The sequence below is a fragment of the Narcine bancroftii genome, chromosome 3 (genome assembly GCF_036971445.1).
Source record: "Narcine bancroftii isolate sNarBan1 chromosome 3, sNarBan1.hap1, whole genome shotgun sequence".
Taxonomy (NCBI): Eukaryota; Metazoa; Chordata; class Chondrichthyes; order Torpediniformes; family Narcinidae; genus Narcine; species Narcine bancroftii.
Genome location: NC_091471.1, coordinates 83756986 through 83776036, shown reverse-complemented (window position 1 = coordinate 83776036; position 19051 = coordinate 83756986). Strand labels below are relative to the sequence as shown.

The 19051-nt window shown below is 41.2% G+C and overlaps 1 long non-coding RNA gene across 2 annotated transcripts in view; it reads right to left on the bottom strand.

Moving 5' to 3' along the window:
• Window positions 1-4572: 4572 nt before the first annotated feature.
• The window catches only part of LOC138756152 (uncharacterized), a 33770-nt gene continuing 19291 nt past the window's right edge, over window positions 4573-19051 (bottom strand). For both annotated transcript variants that reach the window (XR_011352805.1, XR_011352804.1), the window contains one exon: window positions 4573-4922. This is a non-coding gene — a long non-coding RNA (uncharacterized lncRNA). The remainder of the gene's footprint in view (window positions 4923-19051) is intronic.

Below are 19051 nucleotides of genomic sequence, written 5' to 3'. Positions count from 1 at the left end.
ATGGCTCTATGGTACAACTTAAAAATGTACCCAATGGACTATTGCATTTGCCTAGCATCACACTCACACTCTGCAACTATCCAGGGGTGTTGTATAGTATATCTAACTGTAAAAGGGAGGGAATTTTGTAAGTTCCAATTGTATGTACTGAAGGATTTGTGTGCTCCTGTGTTGCTGGGCCTGGACTTTCTGTGTCACCTTAAAAGCATGACCATGGAATACTCTGGCCCACTCCCTCCAATCACATTGCAGAACAGATGGTCCCAAAAACAGGATGCCACGTACAGTCTTTCCACCCTAAATATTGATTCTCCCCCCCACCCCCCAGTGTTTCCAAACATGACTCCCGATTGCAAACCAATAGCCATTAAGAGCAAACAATACAGTGCGGGGGATCAGGAATTTATTAGAGCCAAGATACAGTGGCTTCTCAAAGAAAACATTATTGAGCCCAACAACAGCCCATGGAGAGCAGTGAAAGGGGAAGAAAAATCCAGGCTAGTGATTGACTATAGCCAAACAATTAATCGTTTCATGCTCCTGGACACGTAACCCCTCCCACTAATTTCAGACATAGTAAACAAAATTGTGCAATATTTGGTTTATTCAAACATTGACTTAAAAGCTGGATATCCGTTTTGAGGGCCACTCCTACATAGCATTTGAGGCAGAAGGACGGCTTTATCAGTTCCAGAGGGTCCCTTTTGCTCGGTCTTCCAGAGACAAATGGATAAAATGGTCGACAAATACAGGTTGAAAGCCACCTTGCCTGAATGGTCAATGTCACCATTTGTGGGCACTCTCTGGAAGACCATGATGCCAACCTTCAGAAGTTTCTCCACATTGCCAAAACCCTGAATCTCACATATAACTCCAGTAAGTGCGTGATCCAAACTAAATGTATGGCATTTCTGTGCTATGTGGTGGAGAATGATGTCATTCGTCTTTACCCTGATTGGATGCACCCCCTGTTAGACCTCCCAATCCCGAAGACCATGAAGGCCTTACGGAGGAGCTTGGGCTTCTTTTCTTACTACACCAATGTGTCCCTCACTAAGTGGATGAAGCCCACCCCCTCCTTCCCATTATCAGCTGAAGCCCAGACAGCTTTTGACTACATTCAGAGCCACATCGCAAAGGCCACCATGCATGCGGTGGACGAGAATATACTTTTCCAGGTGGAAAGCGATGCCTCTGATGCAGCTCTGGCCACTACCCTTAACCAGGCAGGCAGGCCAGTTGCCTTTTTTTCCTGCACCCTACAAGGCCAGGAGCTTCGGAACCCATCAGTGGAGAAAAAGGCCCAAGCCATTGTAGAGGCCATCAGACACTGGAGCAGCAAATTTACCTGGACAGCAGAAAATTTACACTGCTCACTGACCAGCGATGGGTAGCATTTATGTTTAATAATGCAAAAAGGGGTAAAATAAAGAATGATAAGATTGCTAGGTGGAAGGTTGAACTCTCCACCTATAATTATGACAAAGCCAGGTAGTCTCAATGAACATCCAGATGCCCTGTCACGTGAAAGCTGTGCCTCTGCACACGCCAGCCAGTTGTGGTCACTGCACGTTATCTTTGCCACCCAGGCATCACTCATATGTCTCGTTTCGTCAAGGCACGCAACCTACCCTACACCATTGAGGACATCAGGGAAATGATCTGGGAAATTACCAGGTCTGCGCTGAGTGCAAACCGCATTTATACCGCCCTGACAAAGCGCACCTGAGAAAGGAATCCCGCCCCTTCGAATGATTCAGTGTCCATTTCAAAGGTCCCTTCCTTTCCACCAACAGAAACACGTACTTTCTCAACGTCATCAACGAGTATTCATCCTTTCCATTCGCTATCCCCTGCCCTCTATTTTCACCCTGTTTGGGTATCCCAGCTATATCCATAGTGACCGGGGCTCATCATTTATGAGCGAAGTGTTACACCAGTATCTCCTCGTAAGAGATATTGCCTCAAGCAGGAAGACTAGCTACAATCCCTGGGGTACCGAACAAGTTGAGGAAGAACACAACGGTATGGAAGGTCATGAAATTGGCTCTCTGGTCCAAAGGCCTTCCATACTCACGCTGGCAAGAAGTCCTACCCACAGCGCTCCACTCCATAAGGCTACTTCTCTTCACTGCGACCAATGCAACTCCTCAGGAGCTAATGTTCATTTTCCAGGGGAAAGACACTAATGGCACCATGGCCAGACCTGCTGAGAAAGTCTTAATGTGAAGTTAAAGAAAATGTTTATCCATTTTATCATCGAATTAAAGCTACATAAACCAACAGTCACAGAGTTGGATTTATTGGATTAAAGAGATCGAAATTCAAAATATCCTAGCTCATGCTTTTGGAAGGATATATTAGAATAAGCAAACAGTTGTCTATACCCCTGACAGACTTAACTTGTAAATATTTGTAAAACTATTAGGTTTTTTTTAATGTGTGGTCTCTGTTTTTCACCCATAGGTTCTCTTTTGAAGGAAGGGGTGAATACAGTGAACTGGAATTCACTGACTGTGTATTGTTCCGATAGCTGGCTCAACCCTCACGTAGCCCCGATATAAACCCTGGCTTCCCACCTTACCTCAGATTCACCTGAGGACTATTATATATACTGCCCATTGATTATAAGCTATTAAAAATGTGTTTGCACTCCTCACTTGTCTCTGAGTGCAATCAGTCACATTACAATCAGTTATAGAGTAACCAACACCATTGATACAGAAGATTAAAAAATCAGCAATGTTAATGATATGACTGTATCGGTCAGCAATTGGAATTACTTTCACCCCTGCTGCTGTGGTATAGTCAAATTGCTCAATAGTTGTGGAAAGTTCTTCAGCCTGGTTTTAGATCAGAGTGGGGTCTGATGATTTAGATCCAAACACACTGACCTTTAAACAGACATTTGTGGGTGTATTAGGCTGTTCAAAGTGATTTTAAATATGGTCAACTGAGCTCTGGAAATTCCTTGTCCAGAGACACTTCTCTATTTTCAATATCTAAATTTAGACATTTAGAGATATACATACAGTATGGTAACAAGCCCTTTCAGCTCAAAACCCCATGCTGCCCAATTACCCCTGGTATGTTTTTCAACAGTAGGAGGAAACCGGAGCCCCCGGAGGAAACCTACGCAGACACGGGGAGAACGTACAAACACCTTACAGTCAGCATGGGATTTGAACTCCAGTCCAGATCGCTGGTGCTGTAACAGCATTGCACCAACTGCTATGCTAAGTTCATAAAAGGTTAAGGTTTAATGAAATTTAGACTTCCAAGCCATGGCAAATTCATTGAGATGTTATTAGCATCAAACTATTCATCCTCCAGTTAGGTCATGTTAATTGCTACAGTGAGTGAATTTAGATTTATTGTGTTTAAAATCTGAAAGCAGGATTCTTGTAAGGGACTGGTATACATGGAGAACATAGCAATTACTATGACCAACGAGATGTGATTATTGGGATTGTGCTGTGCTGCCTATCCATGAACTCGTGTACTCCTAAATCGAGGCCATCCACAAATTGGAGGAGCAACACCTTATGTTCTGTCTCGCAATCTCCAACCAGACGCCATTAATATTGACGTCTCCAGTTTCCGTGAATCCCCTCCCCGTCTCTATTCCCCTACCCTTCTGTCTCCTATCCTCCAGCTCCCCCACCCATTACCCTTCCTTCTCCAATCAGCCCTCTCACCCTATCACTTCTGGTCCTCTTTCTCTTTTACCTTCCCACCTGTGTCCACCTCTGACTTGCCTATTAGCCTGTGATCCTCTCCCTTCCCCTTCCTGCCTCCTTCCTCTCCTCCTACTCTCTCCTTCGCCTTTTTGTTCTTTTACCTGTTTTTCCATATTCCCAACAAAGGGGTCAGGCCGAAAATGTCGGTTGCCGTTTAATTCCCACGGATGGTGTGTGAGCATTGGTGAAATGGGTCAATGGCCATGTTCCCCTAGTTATTTAAATCAATTACTCTATTCTGTTGCTGTTATCGTCAACGGCAATACTCTAAATTATGATTTAAAGACTTTTTTGAGCTCTTCCACTTTGTTCCACAATAGTTTACAGCTGGAATGTCTTGGATTTATTGAATTGCTGATGAATGGTGGATTAATAATTAAACTGACAGCTCATGTTTTCATCTCATCCTCATTCTTTTCTTTAGCCACATTCTGGATGGTTTAAAAATAGCAAAGCTTTGAAAAGTACAGTATTTTCAACAGGCATAGGGGAGGGGATTACTCACTCCTTGTAATTTGAGGGTTTAGGCATTCTAAAGGCAAAGTAAATTGTCACTAAATTGTCAAGTGATCTGCCATACAATTCAGAAAAAAAAAAATTTCTCTTATCTCGAATTTAAAGTGTGGTCAAGACTGAAGGCTCTTGCATTAACTCTGTGGGTAGATGAGACATAATGGTTATTGTCTTCTGACCATGCTAGTTCTGCACCCACCCACCCTGACTCCACAGTTATCCCACAGAAAACCTGTGGAATCCCCTGTAAGTGACCATTTCCCCAATTGAATTGCCAGGACTTTTTTTCTGAACTTTCTACAGAAAATCCAGTCAGCTGTTTGTAGTCATTCTGCAATTTAATTTCGAGATTTCTGAGCAAGAATTCCAAGTAGTCATACCACCTAAGAATTTGCTCTCCCTTTTGAACAAATGTAAAAGTTAAATAATAAAACACACTAAGATTTGGACTTGTAATGATAATGAAACCATTTTTGTCATTTTTTTCAAACGACTAATTATAATTTGTCACATATGGTTGAACAGAGAAATCTTGAAGTTGCTGCCGTTGATCCAGCATGCCTTGACACTCTTTCATCACAGTGAACCAAACATCATATGAACTGAAGGGAATTTGGAGTGCAATGAACCAGGGCAGCATTTATTTTTTTTTCATCCACTGTAAAATACCTGAAAAATATAATTAAATGCACCTAGTATTAGGATAAGGATTGTAAATTTAAGAATTATACTTATTTACATTACAGCTTCTACTTTACTCATAGTTGAATAACCAGTCTTAGTTTAAAACCGAACAGTGTTTAGAAGTTCATTCAAATTGCTATTCCGGTTTTGAGTTTTTGATGCCATGTTATATTGTCTGATTACATCAAAGTGGCTGCATGAGGGGCAACTACTGAATTTTTGCCTGTCCACGATAGCCATTGGAAAGGCAAGTTATTTTTGTTATTTTTAATTTAGAAGTTCAGCATGGTAATTGGCCCTTCCAGCCCATGAGCCCACTCTGCCCAAATACACTCATATGCCCTATCAACCCACCAATCCTCTTTGGAATGTGGGAGGAAATCAGAGCACCTGGAGAAAGCCCACGTGGATATGAGTAGAATACACAAACAATGGCAGATTCGAACATGGGTTTCTGCCATTGTAATAATATTATGCGAACTATTTTGCAGCCAGTGTCAAACTGCTTCACTAACTGTTCCAACCACTACATTAACCATACCAGGTTACAGCCAATGGTTGCGAAACAGGTAAGGGAATATGGAGGGACAAGTGATGTCTACCAACTGCAGAGATTATGGCTCCACATCCACAAGTAATATGGTGCCACAAGAAATTTAAGGGAGCCTTTTGCTGATGACTGAAATCTGCAGCCACTTGCACTTCTGACCTTTAGAATAATTCTGAAATACGGGTGATTCTCCCAGTAAGAAGTTCCAGTGCTGCTAAAAAAAACCCTAGAATGCCAGCCTCCATGCAGCAGGGTGGTTTTAAACAATCCTGTGGAGTACAGGGGAGGAGCTGTCAAAACAAACCTCCCACAAAATGACCTACAGCAAAGTTCTGCCCAGCTGAGGAAATGAAGAAACAGGAACTGCCAACCTTCCATCCCCTTCCATTGCACAGAAAAACGGGGCAACAGTTATGTGAAATGAAACCAGTGACACAAGTATCAATGCATTCACATCACATGAATTGAATGGGTAACAATATGACCTATACATATTCCAAGAAAATCTCCACTGCTTAATCACCAGTCCCTGGAATGGAAATTAAATGACCTTTGTTGGAGTTTCTCTTCTACATAGTAATAAAATAATAAAACTCTGAAAACAGCTGCAGCATTAGGTGCTGGATATGGTATTATCATTTCAGGTGAATAATTTTCATTTGCTCAGGTGCTGATAATATTGTCGATTATTTCTGAACTGCTCATAAACAGAAGTCAAAGAATTTAAAGATTGCTGTTTCGCAGAAACTAGCAAGCTAGCACAATCCCAATAATCACATTGAACCAGGGCAGGAAGTTTGAAAGAGCAGTCATACTGCTCTTTAAGTTTTATTGTCCTCAAGAACCACTCCAACATATTTTTAAAAATCATTAATTGAATTAACTTGCAATGTTATTTCAGAACTGATTTCACCTGATTGAAAACATGATTTTTGCTCTGGATCTTTTTATCAGACTTCTGTCTTTGGCTGCTGGATACCAATGAGCAGAACAGAATACTGATTAATTGAAGGGGCCACAGGACTCTGAAAACTAAGCCAAATTAACTACTCAACACAAACCATCAACCTCATTGATGGAAATTCCACTGCAAATCTGACATAATCCGGAATACTGGAGAATTGCATCATCACTCTAACTAATGCAAGTTCTGCCCCAATGCTAAAGGAGTAGAATTAGGAAAATGCAATCCAATCTCATGTAATGTTTCTAAATTACAGACTACTTGGAATAAAATACAAATAAGTACAACTCAACATTTAGCATTTGTTTTAGTAGCTGTGGTTAACCAATATTCATTAGGTGAATATAAAATCTTCAATCCTCCCCTACCAATTATGTAAAATCTATATCCCATGGTCATCAACATCTGAATTAAAGTATTTCCCATTTACCCTCTTTGGATGTGATTTTTATGTGCCTCAGTTATATCCTCTCCTTAGTATCCCCCTCTTAAGAAAATCACTCCTATTTAGAATCAGAATCAGAATTTATTGTCATGAACAAATCATGAAATGTGGTGTTTTGTGGCAGCATCACAGCGCAAACATTAATATTATGAACCATCTTACAACACTAATATATGTATAAAGAAATAGTGCACGAAAAGTAAGACAGTATCTTTGGGTCATTGATCATTCAGGAATCTGATGGCAGTGGGGAAGATGCTGTCCCTGTGCTGTGGAGTGCTCGTCTTTAAGCTTCTGTACCTCATTCCAAATGGTAGCAGAGTGAGAGGGCGTGGCCTGGGTGGTGGGGGTCTTTGAAGATAGAGGCTTCTTTTTTAAGACACTGCCCCATGTTGATATCCTCAATGGAGTGAGGTCTAGTGCCTGTGATGTCACAGGCCAAGTTAATAAACCTCTGAGGTTTATTCTTGCCCTGAAAGTTGGCACCTCCATACTAGGCAGTGGTGCAACCAGCCAGAATGCTCTCCACGGTATACCTATAGAAGTTTTCGAGAGTCTTCGGTGACATACCGAATCTCCTCAAGCACCTCACAAAGTATAGCCGCTGGCGAGCCTTCTTCGTGATTGCATCAACGTGGAGCCTCCAGGACAGATCCCCAGAGACACCCAGGAATTTGAAGTTCTTGATCCTCTCCACTACTGAGCCCTCAATGAGGACAGACTCTCTCCTGAAGTCCACAATCATCTCCTTGGTTTTGCTAACATTCAGTGCAAGGTTGTTGATGTGACACCATTCAAAGTGCTGATCTATCTCCCTCCTGTACCCTTCCTCATTGCTGTTTGTGATTCAGCCGACAACTGTGGTCTCATCGGCATTGGAATTGTGTCTGGCCACACAGTTGTGGGTGTATGATGAGTAGAGCAGTGGGCTTAGCATGCATCTTTGAGGTGCACCAGTGTCGAATAATCAGTGAGGAGGAGATGATGCTTCCAATTCGTACTGAGTGTGGTCTTTCGATGAGAAAGTCAATGATCCAGTTGGATAGTGGGGTACAGAAGCCTAGAGTTTGTAGCTTCCTGACAGCACTGAGGGAATAATGATATTGAAGGCTGAGCTGCAGTAAATGAAGAGTAGCCGTATGTATGAATTGCTGCTTTCAAGCTGTTCCAGAGCTGAGTGGAGAGCCAGCGATATTCATCTGCTGTGGAGAAATTGTGACGATAGGCAAATTGCAACAAGTCAAGATCTTTGCTTAGGTATTTATTGACCAGCCTCTCAAAGCATTTCATCACAGTTAATGCTACTGGGTGATAGTCATTAAGGCAGCTCACTCTGCTCTTCTCAGGGATGATTGATGCCCTTTTAAATCAGGTGGGAGCCTTTGACTGCAGCAATGAGAGGTTAAAAATGTCTGTGAACACTCCAGCTAGTTGATTGGTGCAAATTTTCAGTACCCTACCAGGTACACTGTCAGAGCCTGACACCTTGTGAAGGTTTACCCTCTTGAATGATGTTCTATCGTCATCCTCAGTGACAGATGTCACAGGGTCCTCAGCCTTTGCAGGGATTCTAGTTTGGTTCTTCTTCTCAAAGCGATCATAGAAGGGGTTCAGCTCATCGGGTAGTGAAACTACGCAGACATCTATGGTTTTTGCCCTCGCTTTGTAGGCTGTAATGTCGTACACTCCATGCCATAGCTGGCATGTATCAGTCTTCCTCCAGTATTGCCACTTTGCCTTAGAGATGGCCTTCTGCAGGTCATAGCTGGACTTCTTGTAGAGATCTAGATCCCTGGCCTTAAACACCCTTGCTATTCTTCCTTCATATTTAGACTTCTCCATTCTTACTTTTAACCTCCAAATCTTGACTGTGACCTCTGGTGGCCTTAGAGCTTTTCTAATATGTGGGGATCTGACCTGAATGGTTGATTTCAATTGTGGCCTATTTTATATGGTTATAGTGTGATATGCTGATTTTGCATTCAATTCCTTGGCCAGTGAATGAATGTATCCTGAATTTGAACAAGAAATGGAACTCGTGTGCCTAGAAATTCACTGCTGGTTGGTAGCACTGTACTAAATGAGGGTTATAAGTAAAAACTCAATGCTGGAGAATCTCATCAGGTCAAACAATCTATTTTATGTAGCAAAGATAATGATACAGAACTAACATTTCGTGTTTGAACCCTTCATCAAGGTATGAACAAATGTCAGGAAGCACCTGAACAAAAATAAAAGGTTATAATCTGTTTTTAATTCTCCCTCCAAAATTTATTCTATTAATTTCAATCAAATGATGTTCTCAGGTAATATGCCATGTATTAATGTGACTAAGACTCATTCAGTGCCATTGACCCAGGATGAATTTCTAGACAACCACCAGTAAATATGGGGGAGGTTGAACTCTTCAACACATTTATAAAATTTTTAAAAAACCCAGAAGGTAGTGGAATGACTTGGCAGGTTAGGAGAGAGCCAGTGAAGATTAATATTGCCCAGCGTCATGAAGAAGGCTACCTGACTGAAGTGTTAATTCTTTTTTTTTTAATTTTTTATTTTTCACACCATAAATCACATTAGCCATGATATACACTTTTTCTTTTTCACACATATACAGTGACTTTTTCTCCCCCCCCCTCCCTCCTCCCAAGCCACCCCCCCACCCCCCCCCCCTCTCATCCATTTTAGGTATACAATCTAGGTTGCATTAAACCAGTCAGACAATGTTGTCATTCAACAAAAATACACCAGAAATTCTACTGAGTCCATTCTTTTCTTTCCTTCTCCTTCCATCAACTTAGGTAATGTTTGTCCCCGGTAGGTTTTCGCTATTGTATTTAATGTAAGGCTCCCATACTTGTTCGAATATTTCAATATTATTTCTTAAACTATATGTTATTTTTTCTAATGGAATACATTTATTCATTTCTATATACCATTGTTGTATTTTCAAATTATCTTCCAATTTCCAGGTTGACATAATACATTTTTTTGCTACGGCTAGGGCTATCTTAACAAATCTTTTTTGTTCATCCTCCAAATCAATTCCAAATTCTTTGTTTTTTATGTTACTTAGGAGAAAGATCTCTGGATTCTTTGGTAATATAAAAGGAATAAAAATAAAAGACAGGGAATATAAAATCAGTCTATTTGCGGATGATGTTATAGTGTACTTAACAGAACCAGAACTATCAATAAAAGAATTATATAAGAAATTGAAGGAATATGGAGAAGTGTCGGGTTACAAGATAAACGTAAATAAAAGTGAAGCAATGCCTATGAATAATGAGGATTTCTCAAAATTTAAGAAGGAATCTCCATTCAGATGGCAAATGCAGGCAATAAGATACCTAGGTGTACAAATAAACAAAAATCTAGGCCAATTATATCACCTCAATTACAATCCACTAATGAAAAAATTAGAGGACGATTTAGAGCATTGGAAAGATCTACCACTAACACTGATAGGAAGGATAAACTGTATTAAAATGAACATTTTTCCAAGGATATTATACTTATTTCAGGCATTGCCAATACAACTGACAGAAAAATTCTTCAAAGAGTTAAAGAAAATAATAAGGAAATTTTTATGGAGAGGGGGGAAACCGAGGATAGCACTAGATAAATTAACAGAATGGTATAAACAAGGAGGCTTACAATTGCCAAACTTCAAAAATTATTATAGAGCCGCACAATTAAGATACCTATCAGATTTTTATCAAACAAGGGAAAAACCAGACTGGACGAGATTAGAATTAGATAAAATAGGGGAAAAGATACCTGAACACATATTATATAAATGGGACGAAAAATTGGTACAACATAGAACTTCTCCAGTATTACATCATCTCCTCAATATTTGGAAGAAGATTCATGTAGAAAGAAATAAAACAAATTATCAATTACCAAAACTAATATTGACGCAAAATAAGCTACTCCCTTTTACAATAGATAACCTTTCCTTTAGAGAATGGGAAAAAAAAGGGATTAAAAGAATAGAAAATTGTTTTTCAGGAAGTAGATTCTTATCCTTTGAACAAATGAGAGATAAGTACAATATAACTGGAGATATGGCGAGCTCTCCACTGGCCACCGTGACAGAGGTGCACCAAAGAAAAGGTACAAGGACTGCCTAAAGAAATCTCTTGGTGCCTGCCACATTGACCACCGCCAGTGGGCTGATAACGCCTCAAACCGTGCATCTTGGCGCCTCACAGTTTGGCGGGCAGCAACCTCCTTTGAAGAAGACCGCAGAGCCCACCTCACGAACAAAAGGCAAAGGAGGAAAAACCCAACACCCAACCCCAACCAACCAATTTTCCCTTGCAACCGCTGCAATCGTGTCTGCCTGTCCCGCATCGGACTTGTCAGCCACAAACGAGCCTGCAGCTGACGTGGACTTTTTACCCCCTCCATAAATCTTCGTCCGCGAAGCCAAGCCAAAGAAAAAAAAAGAACTGGAGATACAGCGCTGGCATATTACCAACTGAGATCCTACTTGAAAGATAAATTAGGAAGCAATTTGAGTTTACCAGAGGGAAGTAACCTTGAATATGTGATTACAGATACAATGTTAATCAAAAGATTTATAACAAATATGTATATTAAACTGCAAGAAAAGGAGAATGAGGAAACAAATGGTAAAACTAAACAAAAATGGGAACAAGATTTAAATATAAAGATAAAAAAGGAAACATGGGAGAAATTATGTTCTGGAACGATGAGAAATACAATAAATACGAGGCTACGTATGATACAATATAATTGGTTACACAGACTATACATTACACCGCAAAAGTTAAATAAATGGGACCCAACAGTATCTGATAGATGTTTGCGATGTAAAAAAGAAATGGGAACAACAATTCATGCAATCTGGACATGTGAGAGAGTAGAAAAATTTTGGGATGATCTCAATCAGATATTAAATAAGTGTTAATTCTAATTCTCTCTCTCCTGATGCTGCCTGACATGCTGAACATTTCAAGTCCTCCCTATTTTTATGTTAGATTTCCAGTATCCACTGTTCTTGTGTTTATATTTATAACATAGACATGCACCTTGATGTATTACATTCCAAAAGTTTTCAAAGCAAAGGGCTAGAAATGGGTTTAATCTTTTTCTGCTAGCATGGAGATCAAGGGCAAATCAGCGTTCCTCTGTGCAATGGCCTTTGTTACCAGAGTAAAAAAATCACAAGTGCTGGAAATGCAGGACAGGAACAGAGATTACTGGAAACATTTAGCAGGTCAGGTTGTATCAAATATAATTGGCATTTTGGGTCATGGATAAAGGGACAGTTTATGCTTTAGTTTAAATGTCCAAATGCTTGTAATACTATTATGTGCAAATCGAAAGAGGATTTGAAAGCAAACAATTAAAGGAGTCAAGAATTTCTTTGGCCTGTTTAGGACTAACTATTTGTGTGAAAAGAGCTCCTTTAAGTGGTATTGTAAATTCAGGAGATCTTTAATCAGTCATTGCAATCACAACAGTGGTATTTTCAATGGATTGGTAGTTTACTACAAAATTTCCCCCCCCCCCCAAGAAAAAAAATCACAGCCACAGGAAGGTTATCATGTTGGCACATGCTTACAAATTATCAGCAAACATCTCAGTTCAGATGGAACCCCCTGATGTGATGTAAATAGAAAGCAAATAAATGATTTTGTTCCTGATCTGGCTGTTGAGTAGAAAAGGGTATGTTCTAAGTTTAACCATATAACCATATAACCACTTACAGCACAGAACAGGCCAGTTCGGCCCTACTAGTCCATGCCGTAGCAAATCCCCACCCTCCTACTCCCAGTGACCAGCACCCGGTCCATACCCCTCTAGTCCCCTCCTATCCATGTAACGATCCAGTTACATAGAAGATAGGAACAGGAGTAAGTCATTCGACCCTTCGAGTCTGCTCCGCCATTCAACGAGATCATGGCTGATCTTAAAGTTCAGTACCCCGTCCCCGCCTTCTCTCCGTAACCTTTAATACCCTTATACTGAAGAAATATATCTAATTCCCTCTTAAATATATTTAATGAACCTGCCTCCACTGCCCTCTGTGGCAATGAATTCCACAGATTCACCACCCTCTGGGTAAAGAAATTCCTCCTTATCTCGGTCCTAAATGGTTTGCCTATTATCCTCAAACCATGGCCCCGGGTTCTGGATTTTCCCATCATTGGAAACATCCCATCTGCATCCATTCTGTCCAGTCCTGCCAGAATTTTATATGTCTCTATGAGATCCCCTCTCAATCTTCTAAACTCCAGCGAGTACAATCCCAATTTGCGCAATCTTTCCTCATAAGTCATTCCTGCCATTCCAGGTATCAGCCTGGTGAATCGCCTCTGCACTCCCTCCATTGCAAGAACATCCTTCCTTAGATAAGGTGACCAAAACTGCACACAATACTCCAGGTGTGGTCTCACCAAGGCCCTGTACGGCTGCAGTAAAGTATCCTTGTTCCTATACTCAAACCCTCTTGATATGAAGGCCAACGTACCATTTACCTTTTTAACCGCCTGCTGTACCTGCATGCTCGCCTTCAGAGACTGATGTACAAGTACCCCTAGGTCTCTCTGCACTTCCCCATCTCTTAATCTATTGCCATTCAAATAGTAATCTGCCCTCTGGTTTGTATTACCAAAGTGGATAACCTCACATTTATCCACATTGTAGTGCATTTGCCATGTATCTGCCCAGTCCCTCAATTTATCCAAATCACACTGGAGCTTCCTGACCCCCTCTTCCGTGCACACAACCCCTCCTAGCTTAGTGTCATCTGCAAATTTGGAGATATTACATCCAATCTCCTTATCCAGATCATTAATGTAAATTGTGAACAGCTGGGGTCCCAGTACAGATCCCTGTGGCACCCCACTGGTCACCGCCTGCCACTCAGAAAATTAGCCATTTATCCCAACTCTCTATCTTCTACCTGCCAGCCAGTTCTCAATCCACATCAATACTTTGCCCCCAATCCCATGAGCCTTGATTTTGGAAGCCAGTCGTTTATGCGGGACCTTATCGAAGGCCCTTTGGAAGTCCAGGTACACCACATCCATTGGCTCTCCCCCATCTATTTTACCTGTCACCATCTCAAAGAATTTCAATAGATTTGTCAAGCACGATTTACCTTTTGTAAATCCATGTTGACTCCATCCGATCCCTTCTCTGCTAATCATATGCTTCGCTATTACATCCTTAATAATGGATTCCAACATTTTGCCCACTACTGATGTAAGGTTCACCGGCCTATAATTCCCTGCTTTTTCTCTACCCCCCTTTTTAAATAGTGGGGTAACATTAGCTACCCTCCAATCCATGGGTACTGATCCTGAGTCTATCGAGTTCTGGAAAATAATTCTTAAAGCATCTGCTATCTGAATGGCCACTTCCTTAAGTACCCTAGGATGTAGATTATCAGACCCTTGGGATTTATCTGCCTTCAATCTTATCAATTTCCCCAAGACCATGTCCTTAGAGATACTGATTTCTTTCAGTTCCTCCCTTGCATTAGTCTCTATGTTTCCCAACATCCTTGGGAGGTTATTTGTATCCTCTCTTGGTCTGCCATTTCCTTATTCCCCATTATATATTCCCCTGATTCCGACTGCAAAGGACCTACTCTGGATTTCACCAATCTTTTCCTCTTGACATATTTATAAAAGCTTTTGCAGTCGGTTTTTATATTTGCCGCAAGCTTACTTTCGTAATTTATTTTTGCTCTCTTGATTAATCCCTTTGTCCTCCTTTGCTGCATCTTGAACTGCTCCCAGTCTTAGGTTGTGGTACTTTTTTTGGCCAATTGATATGCTCTCTCTTTGGACCCAATGCTGTCTCTAATTTCCCTTGTTATCCACGGTTGAGTCACCTCTTTTGGTTTATTTTTATGTAACCAATGATCCCACCTCGACCACGTCTGCCGGAAGATCATTCCACATCCCCACCACCCTCTGCGTAAAGAAATTTCCCCTCATGTTCCCCTTATAATTCTCCCCCTTCAATCTTGAAATGCTTCCATTTCCAAAGAATAAGTTGCCCCACAGAAAAGTGCTGAATTTGCATGTGACCCCTGATGACGTCATGCTGTGGGAAAGTAGATTTTCTTGAATTGTCATTGTTGGTGTAAAACACTTTCTAAAGCTGGTTTTCATTAGATTGTCGATGGGCTTAAAAGTAAATGAATCTCCTATCTGTCGAATCCTGTCTCAACTGGGCCATTTTTTTAGATTAAGTTCAATGAATAATCAAATTATTTCGACAATAATTATTATCTGGTAGAAGTCAGTATTAATGCAGGTGTTCCTGGATTTTGTTTGAGGTCTCTAATTCTCATTGGTTTAAATCAAAGCTCAATTTCAAGCCAAAATTCATTTCAGATATTTCAGACACAGTTAAATGTTGCCTTGAAATCTCTCTCCTGGAACTCAGTACCTTGAATCAAAGCTGTGAGGAGATCTGGAGTAGTAATCTGGATATGTTCTATTTATGAACAAAACTTGTTGGGGCATTTTTTTTCACATTGCTGGTTATGTTCCAAACGCTGCAATAGTTTGATGAGAGATGCAGCTATGTTGAGCTTACACAATAGTGCTGGAAAAACTCAGCAGGTCCCGAGGCATCCATAGGAGGCAAAAATATATAACCAACATTCCAGGCCCAGGCAGAGAGCTGAAAAGAAAGGCAGTGGGAGGAAAGAAGGAAGGAAGGAAGGAGAAGCAAAAGCCAACAGAAAAAAGGCCATAGGTGGACATGGGTAGGAGGGCAGGAGAGTACAGCTGAGAACTGATTGGGGAAGGAGTAGAACTGTGAATGCAAAGCTAGAGGAAAGGAGGCCGAATGATAGGGGAAAAGGAAAAAGAGCTGGAGGAAAGGAGACATAGCGAATAGGAAATGAGACGGAGGGAGAGAGGTGGGGGGTGGGGGGGCACCTAACGGAAACTGGAGAAGTCGGCGTTAATGTCATCTGGTTGGAGAGCGCTCAGATGGAATATAAGGTGTTGTACCTCCAATTTGTGGGTGGTCTTACTTTGGCAGTGCTGGAAAGCTTAGAAAGACATGTCTGGGTGGGAAAGGGGTGGGGAATTGAAATGGGTTTTCACTGGGAGATCCTTAGTATTGCAGCAGACAAAGCAAAGGTGCTCAGTGAAGCAATCTCCCAGTCGACGTCCTGTCTCTCTAATGTAGAGAAGTCCACAATGGGAGCACTGGATGCAGTAGGTGACCCCTGCAGATTGACCAGTGAAGTGTCACTTTGCTTGGAAGGACTATTTGAGGCCGCAAATAGTGGTGAGGGAGGAGCTTGGTGCACAAGTGTAGGTTTATCTGTGGTCACGGGGTTAGGTACCCGGGGGGAGGATGGGGGTGACTGGAAGGAAGGGAGAAGTGGACGAGGAAGTTATGGAGGGAGTAGTCATTGAGGAAGGCATGGTGGGAGGAATGGATAAGGTGTGTCTGGTGGTGTGATCACATTGTAAGTCACGGAAATTACAATGTCCAAGCTGGTGGGGTGGTAGTTGAGGACAAGAGGAATCCTGTCCTCTTTGCACCTGGGGCTGAGGGGTCTTGGGTAGATGAGCAGAAAATGGAGGTGAGTGCTGAGTTGGTGGTAGTAGAGGGGAAGGCACATGTTTTTCAAGAAGAGGATATCTCAGATTATCTTAAATGGCAGCCCTTGTTCAGGGAGCAGATGCAACAAAGACAGTGGAAATGCGAGAAAGGAATAGAATCCTTAGGAGGATGGTATGAAGAGGTATCGATGAGATAATTGTGGGAGTTGATGGGTTGGCAGAAAATGCCTATTGAGACTTTGTCTCCAGAAATGGAGACAGAGAAATTTAGAAAGGGGAGAGTGTTGTTGGAGATGGACCAAGTGAATTTGAGGTCAGGGTGGAAACTGGTAACTAAGTGGATAAAGTTGGTGAGTTCATCATGGGTGCATGATGCTGTCCCAGTGTAACTGTCTATGAAGCAGAGGAAGGGTTAAGGAGCTTTGCCTGTGTAGGCTTGTAGCATGGATTGCTCTACACAACCAACAGAAAGGCAGGCATAGTTGTGGGTATCCATGGATACCCCTTGGAGTGAGTAGGATGAGTTAAAGGAGAAGTTATTGAGGGTGAGGACAGGTTCTGCCAGCTGGAAGAGGATGGTGGTGGAGTGGGGCTAGTTGGGTCTGTTGCTGAAGAAGAAACAGAGAGGTTTGAAGCCTTCAGTATGGAGGATGGAAGTGCCAATTAGATGTCCATGGTGAAGATGAGGTGGTCAAGTTCAGAGAACTGGTTGTTGGTGATGGAGGACATGTGAGATATCATGGATGTAGGTGGGAAGGGCCTGGGTCGGGGGATCGAAATTGAGTCGATTTAAGTAAGCAGATATCTGTTCAGTGGAGCAGGAGTAGGCGGAAACAATGTGTCTACCATCCAAGGTGAGGATGCGACGCTCAAGTTCAGGGAACAGGTAATTGTTGAATACAGGTCCTCAGTATACAGCAGGGATGTGATGCGCCCCACAGTCTTTGTCAAGCCCACGCCTCTCTGCCATAATTTTTTATAATCAAGTTACCTAAAAATTGCTTTTCTGTTATTTAGGATCATTACAGAAAGCCAAATTGGACCATCCACTCAGAAAACTGACAAGGGTGGAGGGGGATGATGATGCAATTCTTCTGTAAAAATATGGAAAAAGATGTAATCTTTTTATCCTTTGCCAGTTCTGCCATTGATTTAGATCATGACTGATCTGAATCACAGTTCCATTTCCTCATCCTTCGTTCATTTCCCTTGATTTCTTGCTGAATGTAAAATTATTGATCTCAGTCCAGGAAATCTCCTTTGACCACATTCATAGGTTTGGTCCATTGTTTTGCACAGAATAAAGCTTTGATTCCACACCCATCAAATGTTAGTTTTCCTTCTTCTCTCCTCTTTTCAGTATTTCCCCAGCGACCAAAATTTCTCTGGATCTTCACAAAAGACCTCTATATCATTTTAAACATCTCAATTAGATCACGATACAAAAATGATTGAGAAACATTGCTGGCCACGTATCAGCTACAAGAAATAAAGGGTAACCAATATTTTGGGCTTGATCGAAGGGCTGAGGCCTCAAAATTTGGTTATATCCTTGTGCTGCATGATCTTCTGTGTTTCTCCAGCACTTTTGCGCATTGCAGTATAATTACAGTCTCTGCAAACTTTCCTGCTTAACTCAATTGGAACTCTCCATGACCCTCTAAATTTAAAAAGAATATTAACTACAATGTTTTTGTAATTTTCCCATACAATTTGACTCTTTAAATCTCAATTTGGTGAAATTAAGTCTTACTCTTGCAAAAACCATCTTTCCTGAGGTGAAGTATCCAAAACTGAATTCAGTATTCCAGATAAAAAAAATTATAACTAAGAAATAATTAAAACATGGACTGCATTCTAACAATTATATCTGTACACTATGTTTTACTGGTCCCTAGAATTCCCTTATTTGCCTATCAATCCTGGTTCCTCATCATTAAGGAAATATAATTCCATGAATGTGACTAATCACCATAGCTAATCTAAAGTCAATAATATGCACCAATGGTTTAACTTCCCAAAGCTAACCTAATTCAAATTACTCAATGAATGAATGAACAGACACCTTTGACTGAAAAATCAGGTTTAGATACAAATCCAAAATGAATTTCTCATTTAGAGCATTAACTCAACAAACAGTGGGCAAGTTTATCTGAAGATATCAGCAGATTTTGTGGGTGGGCCAAATTTAAATTAAATCGCTGACAAACTATTGCAAAATGCATTGTACATGAGTAGTTTGCCAATCTGATGCAGTGATGCAATGCTATTTACTCAGAATCAGCCTACAAAAAAAAGTCATTTTAGTGATGGATTCGGGCACAGCTACCTCACATTAGCTTTCTCATTCAGTCCTCACTTGATTTTGTCTACAGCCAACCCACACTAACCCTTATTCATATTTGTTTGCTGCAGATTCTTGAAAATAACAGGAAGATTATTGTTCGGACCATGTCAAATCCTGCCACCCTTTGGCATTGACATGTTGAGAAAATAGCTTCAAGCGTCCATGCCCCATCTGCAGCCTGCAAACTTGTCATGGAAGTGATGGTGGATGAAGGTTCCTACTGGCACCGCAAA